This window comes from Mirounga angustirostris, unplaced genomic scaffold (genome assembly GCF_029215605.1).
Source record: "Mirounga angustirostris isolate CCGP_5_RB_7025 unplaced genomic scaffold, mMirAng1.0.hap1 SCAF_4, whole genome shotgun sequence".
NCBI classification, from domain to species: domain Eukaryota; kingdom Metazoa; phylum Chordata; class Mammalia; order Carnivora; family Phocidae; genus Mirounga; species Mirounga angustirostris.
In genome coordinates, this window is record NW_026991712.1 from 89,928,920 (window position 1) to 89,941,581 (window position 12,662).

Below are 12,662 nucleotides of genomic sequence, written 5' to 3' on the forward strand. Positions count from 1 at the left end.
TCATGTGCAGGAAGACCAGGTATCAGACCACAATAGTTGGGAAATGTTTAAGAAACACCCCCCAAAACAAAACACCCCCCCCACCTCCCCACAACCCACAGATAGGATGAGAAGCACTGCTTTAGGTCACGACCCATTTGTAAGACTTCTTATACTTAGCTTGGGACAAGCCAGTTGACTTCTTGAGCACACACCAAAAAATTTAGATATAAAGTCAGAGGAAATTAGAAGTCATTGTAGAAGACGTGAATTAGTGCTAGAAAAGTCCAAAGTTACCTTCTAAAGACCTTCTAGATTGAATGTAGGCTAGTTTATTTTTAAATTGCTTTGTTCATTATAATATCCCCAAGGTCTGTAACAGTCCCTGGCACATCATGGGCACTAAATAAGTGTCTGTTGAGTATTGAATTAGTTGTTCTTACTACAGTGTACAGAATAAATTGATGAAAAGAAAGACTAGCATTGGAAATGTGACTAGGAGGATTTAAAGACAGTCTAAATATAGGTTGATGGGACTAATCAGCCTACTGGACACAGGAATAAAGAAAACATGAATCTAAGAAATATTGAGAGGATACTCCAGTTTTTCCCATCTCAGTAGGCAGCCTGGCTATCCCCTAGGCCCAATTCAAAAATCTAGGGTTATCTTTGACTCTTCCCTTGGTCTTTGTCCCCAGTATTCTGTCACTCTCTGAGTCTTAAATATCTCTTTATTCTGACTTCTCTTATTCACACTGCTTTAGTCCAAATTGTGGCACTTTTCCCAAGATGTTTGCAATAGCTTTCTAAATAGTCACCCTGCCCCAGGCTCTTCCCCATTCACCCTTTCTTTCAAAATGGAAAATCTGGTGTTTTTACGTTTTGGTTTAATACCCTCGAATGTCTCCTGATTTACCTTCTAAGCACAAGCAACGCTTCAGCTCCATGGTAGAGTAGCACCTTACAAGGCCCTATATCGTCTGGCACGTGTGTCAAGCTGCAGCCTTTTCTTCTGCTCCTTGAACCTGAGCAACACTAAACTACTTGTAACTCCTGCCCCAAGGGTGTGCCATGCTAGTTGGTGCCTCTGTGTGTTTGCTTCTGCCATTCCTTTTGCCTGGGATGCTCTCCGCCCCTACACCCTGCCTGCTGCCCCATCTGTGACAGTTTCCTTTTACTGTTGTAACAAATTACCACAAATTTAGTGGCTTAAAAATGACACAAACTGGGCGCCTGGGTGGCTCAGTCGGTTGAGCGACTGTCTTCGGCTCAGGTCATGATCCTGGAGACCCGGGATCGAGTCCCGCATCGGGCTCCCTGCTCGGCAGGGAGTCTGCTTCTCCCTCTGACCCTCCCCCTTCTCATGCTCTCTCTCTCTTAAATAAATAAAATCTTAAAAAAAAACAAAAAAACAAAAAAACACAAAAATGACACAAACTTATTATTTTACTCTTTTGGACATCAGAAGTCTGAAATGAGTATTCTGAGGCTAAAACCAAGGTGTTGGCAGAGCTGTATACCTTCTGGGGGTTCTGGGAAAGAATCTGTTCTTTGCTTTCTCTAGCTTCTCAAGGTTTCCCATATTTTTTGGCTGATGGTCATGGCAGTCCAACCCCTGCTCCCGTTGTCACATCTCCTCTGCCTCAGACACTCCTGTTTCTCTTTTATATAAAGACGCTTATAATTACTTCGATTTTACCTGGATAACCTGTAATCTTTCCATCTTCCCTGAAAATTTTAAAAATATTTTATTTATTTATTTGAGAGAGAGCATGAAAGAGAGAGTACAAGCAGAGGGGAGGGGCAGAAGGAGAGGGAGAAGCAGACTGCCCACTGAGCAGGGAGCCCAATGCGGGGCTGGATCCCAGGACCCCAGGGTCAAGACCTGAGCCAAAGGCAGACGCTTGACTGACTGAGCCACCCAGGCGCCCCTCATCTTCCCTGAATTTAATCACATCTGCAAAGTCCCTGTCACTAAGTAAGGTAATATAGTAATAGGTTTAGGATGCAGGCATCTTTGGAGAGCCATTATTCTGCCTACCATACCATAAACCTCTAGTTCATCTCTTAAAGCTCAGCTCAGATATCACTTTTTTTTCCTGAAGCATCCTCTGCTAATCCTTCCACTCAGAGCCAGTCGCTATCTATTTTGTGTCCTATACATGCTGCAATCACTGCATGGATTGGCTTGTATTGCATATATTAATTTTTTTGAACATGTCTATCTCTCTACTATACTTTGAGTTCGTGAGGGAGCAGCTTATTTATCTTTGTATCGCCAGCACCTAGCACAGTGCATGACATATAGTAAATATGAGCTATGATTATTTAAAAAAAAAAAAAAAAAGAATGTGCAGGGGCGCCTGCGTGGCTCAGTCGTTAAGCGTCTGCTTTCAGCTCAGGTCATGATCCCAGGGTTCTGGGATTGAGCCCTGAGTTGGGCTCCCTGCTCCACAGGGAACCTGCTTCTCCCTCTGCATGCTGCTCTGCCTGCTTGTGTTCTCTCTCTCTCTGTGCTTTTTTAAAAAACGAATGTGCTAGGCATTGTGATGACCTGCCCCTAATTCCCCTCAAGTTGCATGGACTTCCTAACCCTCTTGATCATGCCATTCCTTTCCCATCCTCATCTATCTGCAATGCTCTTCTTTCAACTTTTCTGTTTTATGAATCCTTATTCATTCTTCAAGGCACAAATTAAAAAAAAAAATTTCCTCTGTGATGCTCTTTGTGATCTCTTCAAGACAGAATTAATCACCTCCTCATTGGGCTGCTTAAATATTTTGTAAATATCTGTATTTCATATCTCACATTGTGTTTCGCTTAGAGAGATATATAGATATATATATACACACACACACACATCTGTTCTCCACAAGAGTATGCAAGGACCATATCTTGTTTATACTAGTGCTAGGCACATAACAAGGGCTCAAATGTTTATTAACTTAAATTGAACATGTGAACAAATGAGCATGGAGGGGATGGGCATAGAAGACAATAGAAACGAACCAAAGATAAAGGATGCCCTTGAGTAAAGGAAAGGAGGGAGGAGGAGACTGAGAAGACACTTGTAAAGCATGTTCAGAAGACTCAAGGAAGCAGAGTGTGATGAAGACCAGAGTCAGAATGACTGACCTCTAATTAAAGAGGAGAGTGTGAGCAACAGTACCAAATGCCACCAAGATGCCGACCTGGGAAATCAATGAGAAAGGTTGTTGGACTTGACCTTTAAGAGATCCTAAGGGCTTTAGGAAGCACAGCTTTGAGAGTGCTCAGTCAGGGCCCTGGATCTGCTCCTGCTTTTAGGTCAGGAGAGGAAGGCTTTCCAGAAGATAGATGATTTAAGGAAAAGGAAAATCAGACTTTTTATCCGATCACCCTGATGAATGCCTGAGGACATAAACCCCATAGCACAGTTCCAGGTCAGGTTGAAAGGCTTGGTTCTTTCATCTGATACAGAGGGATCAAAGTACTGGGAGATGTGGGTGGTTCTCAAGGAATACGGGGACCAACTTGACATGTTCCCCTACGATAACCAGAGATTTTCATCAATGGGGCACATTCAGCTTGGCAGTCTAAGGACACTTTAGAATTAAAGGCAAATGTCTAGTCTGGCTACAGACTGAGAGGAATTTCCCTTCCATGGAACTTTTCTGGATATTGGGATTTCTCTGTATGAGGCATTCTCTGACCCAGTGGACCAATCAATATTCTCCTGCTTCTGCCTGCCTTGAACCATGTTCTCCTGTTTTCCACCAAAACTGCCTTTTCCAACCAGTGTCCTATTTGGCTAAACTTTATGGCCAGCTGTCTGTCCTGACCCGTGCTCAGCTTAATCTAGACACACTCTTATGCCTGCCATCTTCCTGGGTTTTCTTCCCAAATTGATTTCATCTAGCATTTAGTTCTGTGATCTGCTTCTGTTGTATCCTAAAGCAAACTACTCTGGTCTGACAGGTCGTGCATTCTCAACAGGAGTAAGTATGGTTTTTAGGGGATGAAAAACAACTTAACTTTTTAATGTATAAAGTACAGATATAAACACAGAACATCAACTGATAAAACAATATGTCTGTGGTATTAGAGTGTCATGTGGCAGAGCAATTAAAAAATGTCTGAAAAATCTCCTTAGGAGGGCAGTCATGAAAAAAAAAAAGGTTCAGAAACACCATGTCAGATAATGAACTTGAAATTCCAGCTACAAGAAGAACAAGCAGTGTGGATAGTGAGGAAAGAGAGACAGTCAAGGTTGATTACCTGACTGAGTAGATTTTGGGGACGATTCCAACCTAGCAAACAAATTTTGAACACTTATTATGTGCCCTGAGCTATGTGAAACCCTTTCACACTTGTTAGCCGAAAGCTTCTCCTTATTTGAGTCTCAGTGTACCTGTTTCTTGTAGGAACAACAGCAACATTTTCCATTGAGACAGTAGCCCACCTACCTCCTCTCTGCTTCAGCACCTTTTATGCTAATCACACACTTGGAGGTAACTCCTCATTCACATTTTGCAACATAAGAAAATGAAAAACACAGTCCAGCTTGTGTTTGTAGAAGCTCCTTTCATGGCAGCCTTTCAACAGGTTGGGCAATTTAAAAGATGCAATTGTAATCATGACTAACTCATTAAGATGCTTGAGGGAAATCTGAACATCCTTAACCTACTTTTGAAAAGAGAGGCAAGGAAAATACAGGATTGGGAATAATCCAAGGAAAACAATTTCAAGTCTTTGAACAATAGACACACTCTAAAACGTCCTTAGCTGGGCTTGAGGTAGGCTAGGACATAAAACAAAATGTTGCTCAAAGGAAGCCCAGCAATCATTTGTGTCTACTTGCTCTCCTAGAGTATGACCTTTATTTGGTTGATTGTTTTGACTTTTAAAATACTCTTCTTTGTTCTCTTATAGCATTCATTAAGAATTTATCACCAAGTCTTTGCATTTTATCTTAGTCAGATCGTCTATGCTATGTATTCATCTCCTGCGCTTGTCTCCTAAGCTCTCCTCTCCTGCTTTCCTTCTCTTGTCATGAATGCTGAAGCAGAGATGACACTGTCGGGGTGGAAAACTGACGGGGGAAGATGGATGAGCCGCAGTGTCCACTTAGAATCTAGCGCCAACTCTTGGCAGCTTATCCGTGGTAAATCTTGTTTTCAGCTTCTTGTTGACTTTATCACCCACTTTGTGTGCTTAGCTCTCTGATGGATGTTATCATCAGCTCTGTTTATTCACAATGCCAAGAGCACCAGTTGAACAGGGAAATATTCAGGAAAACCTACTCTTTAAGTGTCAAGTTGAACAGAAAAAAAGAAACATCATTGTTTTATTGAATTTGGCATTGTTTTATAAATAAACAATCATTTATATTTTGTCAAACTAGTTGTGCCTGTAGGTCTTATTCCTCCCTTTTGGTCATACTTTGTGCTCCAGCAAGAAAATAAGAAGGGAAGATTTTTAAAACACTGCTTCGAGTGGGAGTCTGAACCGCAGGTAAATGTGACTTTAGGGGATAGGGAAGCGGGTCTGCTTAGGTGCTCGCAACTGAAAGGGACCATTGACTACAGGGAGAATTGAGACAAGGAACACTGGTGGGTAATTAGACAGGTTTTCCAGATCTGGGTCATTTTCACATCATAGCCTCAATATATTTTTTAAGTTTTATAAATTCTTAGAACATCAAACATAACCATTTGAACAATTCCTTCAATGTAGTAGATATTTGTAGGCTGCCTTGGAAATCAGGACACCCCGAACTTAATCCCTGCTGTGACATTGGCAGACTCTATAACTTGCAGTTTTTTCATTTATCCAAGATGGCATAAATAATGGAAAACATAGAGACTTTGGAATTATTACAATATGGATTCATCTGCTTCTGCCACTTATTCATCCTACCCCTACCACTTATTAGCTTGTCGACCTTGGATAAATTGTTTAACTTCTTTGAGCCTTAGTATCTTTATTTGCATAGTTTAAGAGAAAATTTTTTTGAGTGTAGTTGACACACTATGTTACATCTTTATTTGTTAAGTGGAGATAAAGCATCTACCTTGAAGGAAGGTTGTGAGGATCTAATGGGATCATGTATGCAAAACACCTAGCACATACAAATCACCGAAAAATGGCTACTGTCATAGGGATATCTGCACTCAGATATGGGAAAAGGCTAGGTGACAGAAATCCTGAGGGTTCTGAGCTCATTAGCTGCTAGATGCAGCTAGCATGAATCTAGCGCCATGATGGTATCATTAGAGAATGAGGAGAATGCAAGCTGCTCACATAGAAATCCAGGCCTGTTTTATTTCTGGTCACCACAGCAATCAGAATGTACAGCAGTAAGGCAGAAAGAGAGGGAGAAAGAGAGAGAGATAGGGAGGAAGGGAGAGGGAGAGCAAGAGCAAGAGAAGCATGGAAAGGATCTGTTCTTCCCAAAGGCAGAGAATCTCCAGCATTCCTTTAGCAGTAGGACAGGAATAAAAGTTAAATAGTTGCCTGCTGGTGGTATGTTCACCAAGCCAAGCAACCAAAGTGTTTCCTGCTCAGTCTCCACAGATGTTGATCCTTAGCTCTGGATTAAGTCCCTTGGAGAGTATTTTGCCGAAAGCAAGAAAGGCAGCTGCATAACTGCCCAGTCCATGGAGCTGACAAACTGGTGTGTCATCAAAGAAAGAGAGTCATGCGAAATAAAAGCCTGTGGTTCAACCTCTCAGTCAGAGAGTCAGATGGCTGTGAGGTAGCACGTTTGACTCTTGCTCATTACCAAAGTTTGTCTTTATGTCCTCCTCCTCTTTGCCTGCCTACCCCATTGCTAGGTTCCATTGGGTAGGCAGTGGGTGCTTACCTAAATTACTGCTTATTTATTGAGTGTGTCCTATGTACTCAACCTTCATTCAACACATCTATATTGAATGTCTTGTATGAGCATAACAAAAATAATAAATAGACCACACACTCAAGAAGGTCCCAATATCACAATCATATGTTCAACTAATTGTTAAATGGTGTGTATAATATGTAGAAACCAATGGTAGAGGGACTCAGGGAAAGGCATAACAAATCTGAAGAAGGCTTCACAGAGGAGATGACATTTGAGCTAGGATTCCACAGATCAAGGGGAAGGCGGGGTGGAGGAGAGAAGGGAGGAAGGGCATGCCAGGCAAAGGAAAGTGCATGTGTAGTGCTGAAGAGCACATGAGCCCACAGCATGTCTGGGGACTGGACTATAGTCTGATGTTCTTGGAACATAGACTGTGCAACACTGGGGCAGGGAGAGGAGGTAAATGTGGCCAGAATGCCAGGACTTTTCTGTGTCAGCCTATGGAGTTTGGTGCTAACTACAGGGAATGGGAGCCACTGGTGGGTTTTAAGTACAGAATGATAGGATTATATTTATATTTTGGTTAGTCCTGTGGGCTGCAGGATAGTGAATGTACAAAGGAAGGTGAGACTGAAAGCTGGGAGGTCAGTTGAGAAAATCATAATTGCATCAAATGCCGAAAATGGTCAAAGAAGATGAAGACTGAGAAGGAGTTCATTGCATTCAGCAGTTGAAGGTCTTTGGTGACACCTAAAAGTAATTTCACTAGAATAATTTAAGCAGAAACTAAATTGCTAAGCCAGCGGTTCTCAAACTATTGTCTCCAGACCAAAGGCATCAGCATCACCTGGGAACTTGCTAGAAATGCAAACTACCCAGCCCAGCCTCATCCCATACCCCACCACAAAACTCTGGGAGTGGAGTATCCCCTGGATGATTCTGATGCATGCCAAAGTTTGAGAACTACTGGCCTGAACAAGTCTTTCTCCATCTCTTCTTTAAGCAGTCCTTATCAGGAACCAGTTCTTCCAAAACTGAGCTGATGCCCTAAACACTCATCAATATCATGGTCTCCCAGCTCTCTGAGTAAGTTGTCCCCTCTGTCAGTTGTATGCTCTTCCAACTCTCTCTCTGTATGTTTACATATATAGTCTCTACCTGGCAATATTGAACTCATTGTTCAAGGCCTAACTCAAAGGCCACCTCCCCAGGAAGTCTTTCTAATTTCCTCCAGGCAGCCCTTCCCAAATATCCTCCAGGATATTTTTGCACATATTCCTATTATGGCATTTATTTTATTGTGTTGTGTTGTTTGGTTTACTGTCTTCCCCACTAGCTAGAAGCTCCTCAGGAGCAGGGACTGCTTTGTTCATCTCTGTTTCCCCATTGTTTTCGCATAGTAGATGCTCAATAAATGTAGAAACAGAAAGCTGTAATGGGTTGAGGAAGTAAGAGCAGCAAGGCAGAAACTACTCTTTTAAGAGGTTTATGAGTGAAAGGAAAGAGAAATTTGTTTGAGCCTACAATAGAAAGTCTTGTGTGTGTGCACACATGTGTGAATTAAGGCTGGAAAAAATTGTTGGCTGAGAAGATTAAGCTTATAGAGGGGAAGAAATGAATGACTGTGAGAGTGGGGGCAGGTGGATAATGAATAGCAAGATGGCCTTGGAGGGGCGCCTGGGTGGCTCAGTCGGTTAAGCGACTGCCTTCGGCTCAGGTCATGATCCTGGAGTCCCGGGATCGAGTCCCGCATCAGACTCCCTGCTCGGCAGGGAGTCTGCTTCTCCCTCTGACCCTCCCCCGTCTCATGTGCTTGCTCTCTCTCATTCTCTCTCTGTCAAATAATAAATAAAATCTTAAAAAAAAAAAAAGATGGCCTTGGAAAAGGCAGAAGGGGATGAAATCAATGGCCAATGCAGAAGGATTAGCATTGGAATTAATGGAAAGACTTTTCTCTGAGATATAAGGGCAGGAAGGAAAGGTGGGAACATAAGAGTTAAGTTGTGAGGTTAAAGGAGAGAGGTTGGGGAGCTCTTTGTTGGTCTGCCAGTACAGAAACGGGGAAGGCTAGGGACAGTTTTACAGGGGAGGGGATATTTGAGCTAGGAGATGTCTTTATTGAAGTGGGAAGTGAGGCCTTTTGCTGGGGAGGGAACAGGGAACAGAAAGAGGGAAAGAGGCCCAAGGAGAGTGGTAAAGGCCTGCACATGCCTTAGAGGTAGGGGGTGGGGTAGTGAGGTAAGAGAGCAGCAGTCGGGGTGGGAGGTATTCTTTGGTGCTGATCCATTTTAGCTGCTGCAGGGCCCACCGTTCACTCCACTGTCTTTGGCAATGGAAGCAGTATGGGTGGACTGTCTTCAGACGCTGTCTCTGCAATACAGTCGATGACTCTGGATACAGATCCCAATACCAACACAGAAAGCATTCTAGCTCTACCTATCGTCAATGCTGGAATATAATGCAAACAATAACAATATTACATAGGACAACTATGGGAAAGATAAGGAAAAAAGTAAGGAAAAGATTTATGATATATGAATTAGCTGAGAAAGCAGGATACAAACTATATGTATGTCATGATTACAACTCTTTGAAAGGTGCATATGAAGGAACACCTGAATAAGATATACCAAAATGTTATTAGCAATGGTATCATAGGGCATTTTCCTTTAATTTTTAAGTGTATATATTTTTATATTATATTTATATATATAAATATATGTTTCTTTTATTTATTATATATATATTTAAATGAAATATGGAAGTAAATAGAACTGGTTATTTCCCTACTGCCTTTGCCTTTTATTAGGTATGTTTCGAAGAGAGTATTTCAAAATAAAAAGTTGTAGTGTGGACCCAACCTATAGAATTGTTTGAGCTTCTCTCATCTGAGTGGCAGAGGCAGGGACATGAAATTCTTGAGTTGTTCAGGGCCTGAGGCTGGCAAGCAAGAGATTGGGCATCATACTGTAGGGGGGCACAAAGGAGGTGTGTGATCAAGCCCTTGTTTCAATAAACTTGGGAAACCAGGCTTACAATAACTGATTAGTGGACAACTTATCCCGTGTGCTCAGGCAAGTAGTCCAAACAATGGGTGGGATCGACTCTCTGAGACAGAGACCTGTGGGCAGGCATACACACTTTGCAGAAGTCACTTGTGTGCCACTGGAGGTGATCAGATGGACTTGGGCTGTGCCACTGCTTAACAGCTGTGAGCTCTTGGGCAACTTCTCAGGCTTCACTTTCTGCCTGTGACGTGGGAATCTCATACCTGTTGATAAGCTGGTTGGAGCATTACAAACAGTAAAGTAGGCAAAGTGCTTAATTTAGTGCCTAACAGACAGCGCTCCGTTAGTGTTTCCTGCCATTATAATTATTAACGTGATGAATGTTATTATTATCCGTATATATTTATGATAGAGGGAACTGATTTGCACTGGGGGCACTTTTAATTCTTCAGATGGAATTCAGGGAGGTGTCCTCAGGGTGCTTCTCTCTCACCTGTAGAGCAATGCTATGGGTTCACTCCAGGCCTTCAGGAGGGAAGAGGGAAATGTGCAAGGAGGAACTCCATGTTGGTTCTTCTTTTGCTTGTATTTGTGCTACTTCCCCTCTTCTAAACAGGTGCGTAATACTCCAGAGTGTGCTTTCACCTTCCTCTCCCACTCTTCTGTTCTGTTTTTCTTCTTTTCAACTCTTCCTACTTCCCTTTTCTCCTTAAAACCCCAAGCAGCGGATGAGTAAGGAACTACACTACTTTTTGCATGTTCTGAGTTTGCTTTTTGAAACTTGAAGGCTCTCTGCTAGTTGCAGCAGTTGGAGTTTACGTAAGTCAGTCTGTGTTCCTGCTATTCGTTCCTCCCCTTAGAAAGGATCTGTGCCCCCAACCACTGCCTTTAGTAAATACTTTCAAATGATAGTCATCTGTAGACAGGCAAGTCTTCCAGACCATAAAAGTTCAAGTAAGGAAGCTCTTTTGAGGTAACTATATCTTGCAAAAGAAACCAACAGAGGTGTGAACTGTCCACAGGGCCCTTCTAGGCAATGAGGTGTATTTTCCTGGACTCAGATGTAGATCTTAATGTGGGAACCATTCTCTGTCTTGCTAGCATCTGTTCTTTTTTTGCTTAGACGTTTAATAAGTGGGATAAAAGGGAAAAAGTCGAAGTTTTGCAAGAAAAATGTTTAGACCTGTGGTCTGAGCAAGAGAGCAGAGCAGTCATATTACATTATTCTTTTTTTTTTAATAAAGATTTTATTTATTTGACAGAGAGAGGCACAGCGACAGAGGTAGCACAAGCAGGGGGAGTGGGAGAGGGAGAAGCAGGCTTCCCGCGGAGCAGGGAGCCCGATGCGGGGCTCGATCCCAGGACCCTGGGATCATGGCCCGAGCCGAAGGCAGACGCTTAACGACTGAGCCACCCAGGCACCCCCATATTACATTATTCTTAACAAAAATCAGAATGATTAAAAACAAAAACAAGTTAGTATCCAGATCAGGCACAACCACCACTTACCGTCTGAATTCCAATTTTACATTTCTTCCCACATTCATAATAATGATGTACTTTCAGCTTTGTTGAAAACCCTATTTGTATATTTTACAAGGTCATTACCTTCAGCAACAGATACCTGCTCTGAGCCCAGCAATTACCACCTCTGTCTCTGCACACATTAGCACACATACACACCACTGATTTGTACTTTCCTATAAAATTACTCTTTCCCTTTTTAATTAGAATGTTTTCAGAAGCAAACCCTATCGTTAAGGCCATGTATGCTTCTATTATAAATACCTGTTGCCAGCCATTAATTATCTCTGATGAATTATTTTAGAAGATTTTTTAATGCTTACTTTTAAAAGTGAGATTTCTTTTCCTAACTTGTGATGCCCTTCACTTCATACTTAGTTAACCACTTTGAATTCCACATAATAAGAAAATGTTCCCTTTTCTTCTGCTTCAGGGGACTTAGATGTGATCTGTCCTCAGATAGTATGAAGATTTTTTTTCATACTTTAAGGTGGAAACTTTCTGTATGCCTGGACCTCACTGCTCAAGAATTTCTTGGCTAATTGTGAGGGAAGAATATAAGAATGTTGGGTAGAAACACCTGAATAGTCTCTGAGAACAAAACACCTTAACATTGCATAAATATTTACAGTTGCATAACCATTTTAGTGACTAGAGCACTGCAAGTCATCCAGTAATATTGTGGTTTGATAATTACACAGTTGTGGATTTATGCTGCTTTTGAACTGGCGAGATGTCCTGGTGCATACAAGCCAATCCTTTTTTGTGTCATTATATATAAAATGTATACATCCATTTAGTAATTGAATTGTAACACCTCGCAGCATAAAATACTTAGAAATTTTTAAGTTAGGTAGTGCTAAAGTGAGCATTCCTGTACTAGCTTTCCTGCTTACCTCACAGATGGCAGAGGATTTTGGATTCCTAGTTAAGATACTATTCATTGTGTAGTACATGCACATGAGGAACAGTTCATTATACAAGGACAATCTTAAATTTTCCTCTCCTTGACATCAATTAAATTGAAATAGTCACATTCCTAAAAGGACAACAATATGTCAAGAAGCCCAAATTATAATTTCTTATATTATTTATACCTTTAATCAGAGCAGAGACAATTAAAGAAGTCTGATTGACTCCTAATTCTCAGAACTAGTTTGAATCTTAAGACGAGCTCCTGCCTTCTGGAACTTGTCCTCTGTTTGACTGAACCTGGTGGACCTCTCAGAATGTGGGTCTTTATTGTGCACTTACTCCATGCTCTATGCAAGACAAACAACCAGCTACTGTGGGGTTTACAAACATGAATGAGAGACAATTCCTGTGTTCAC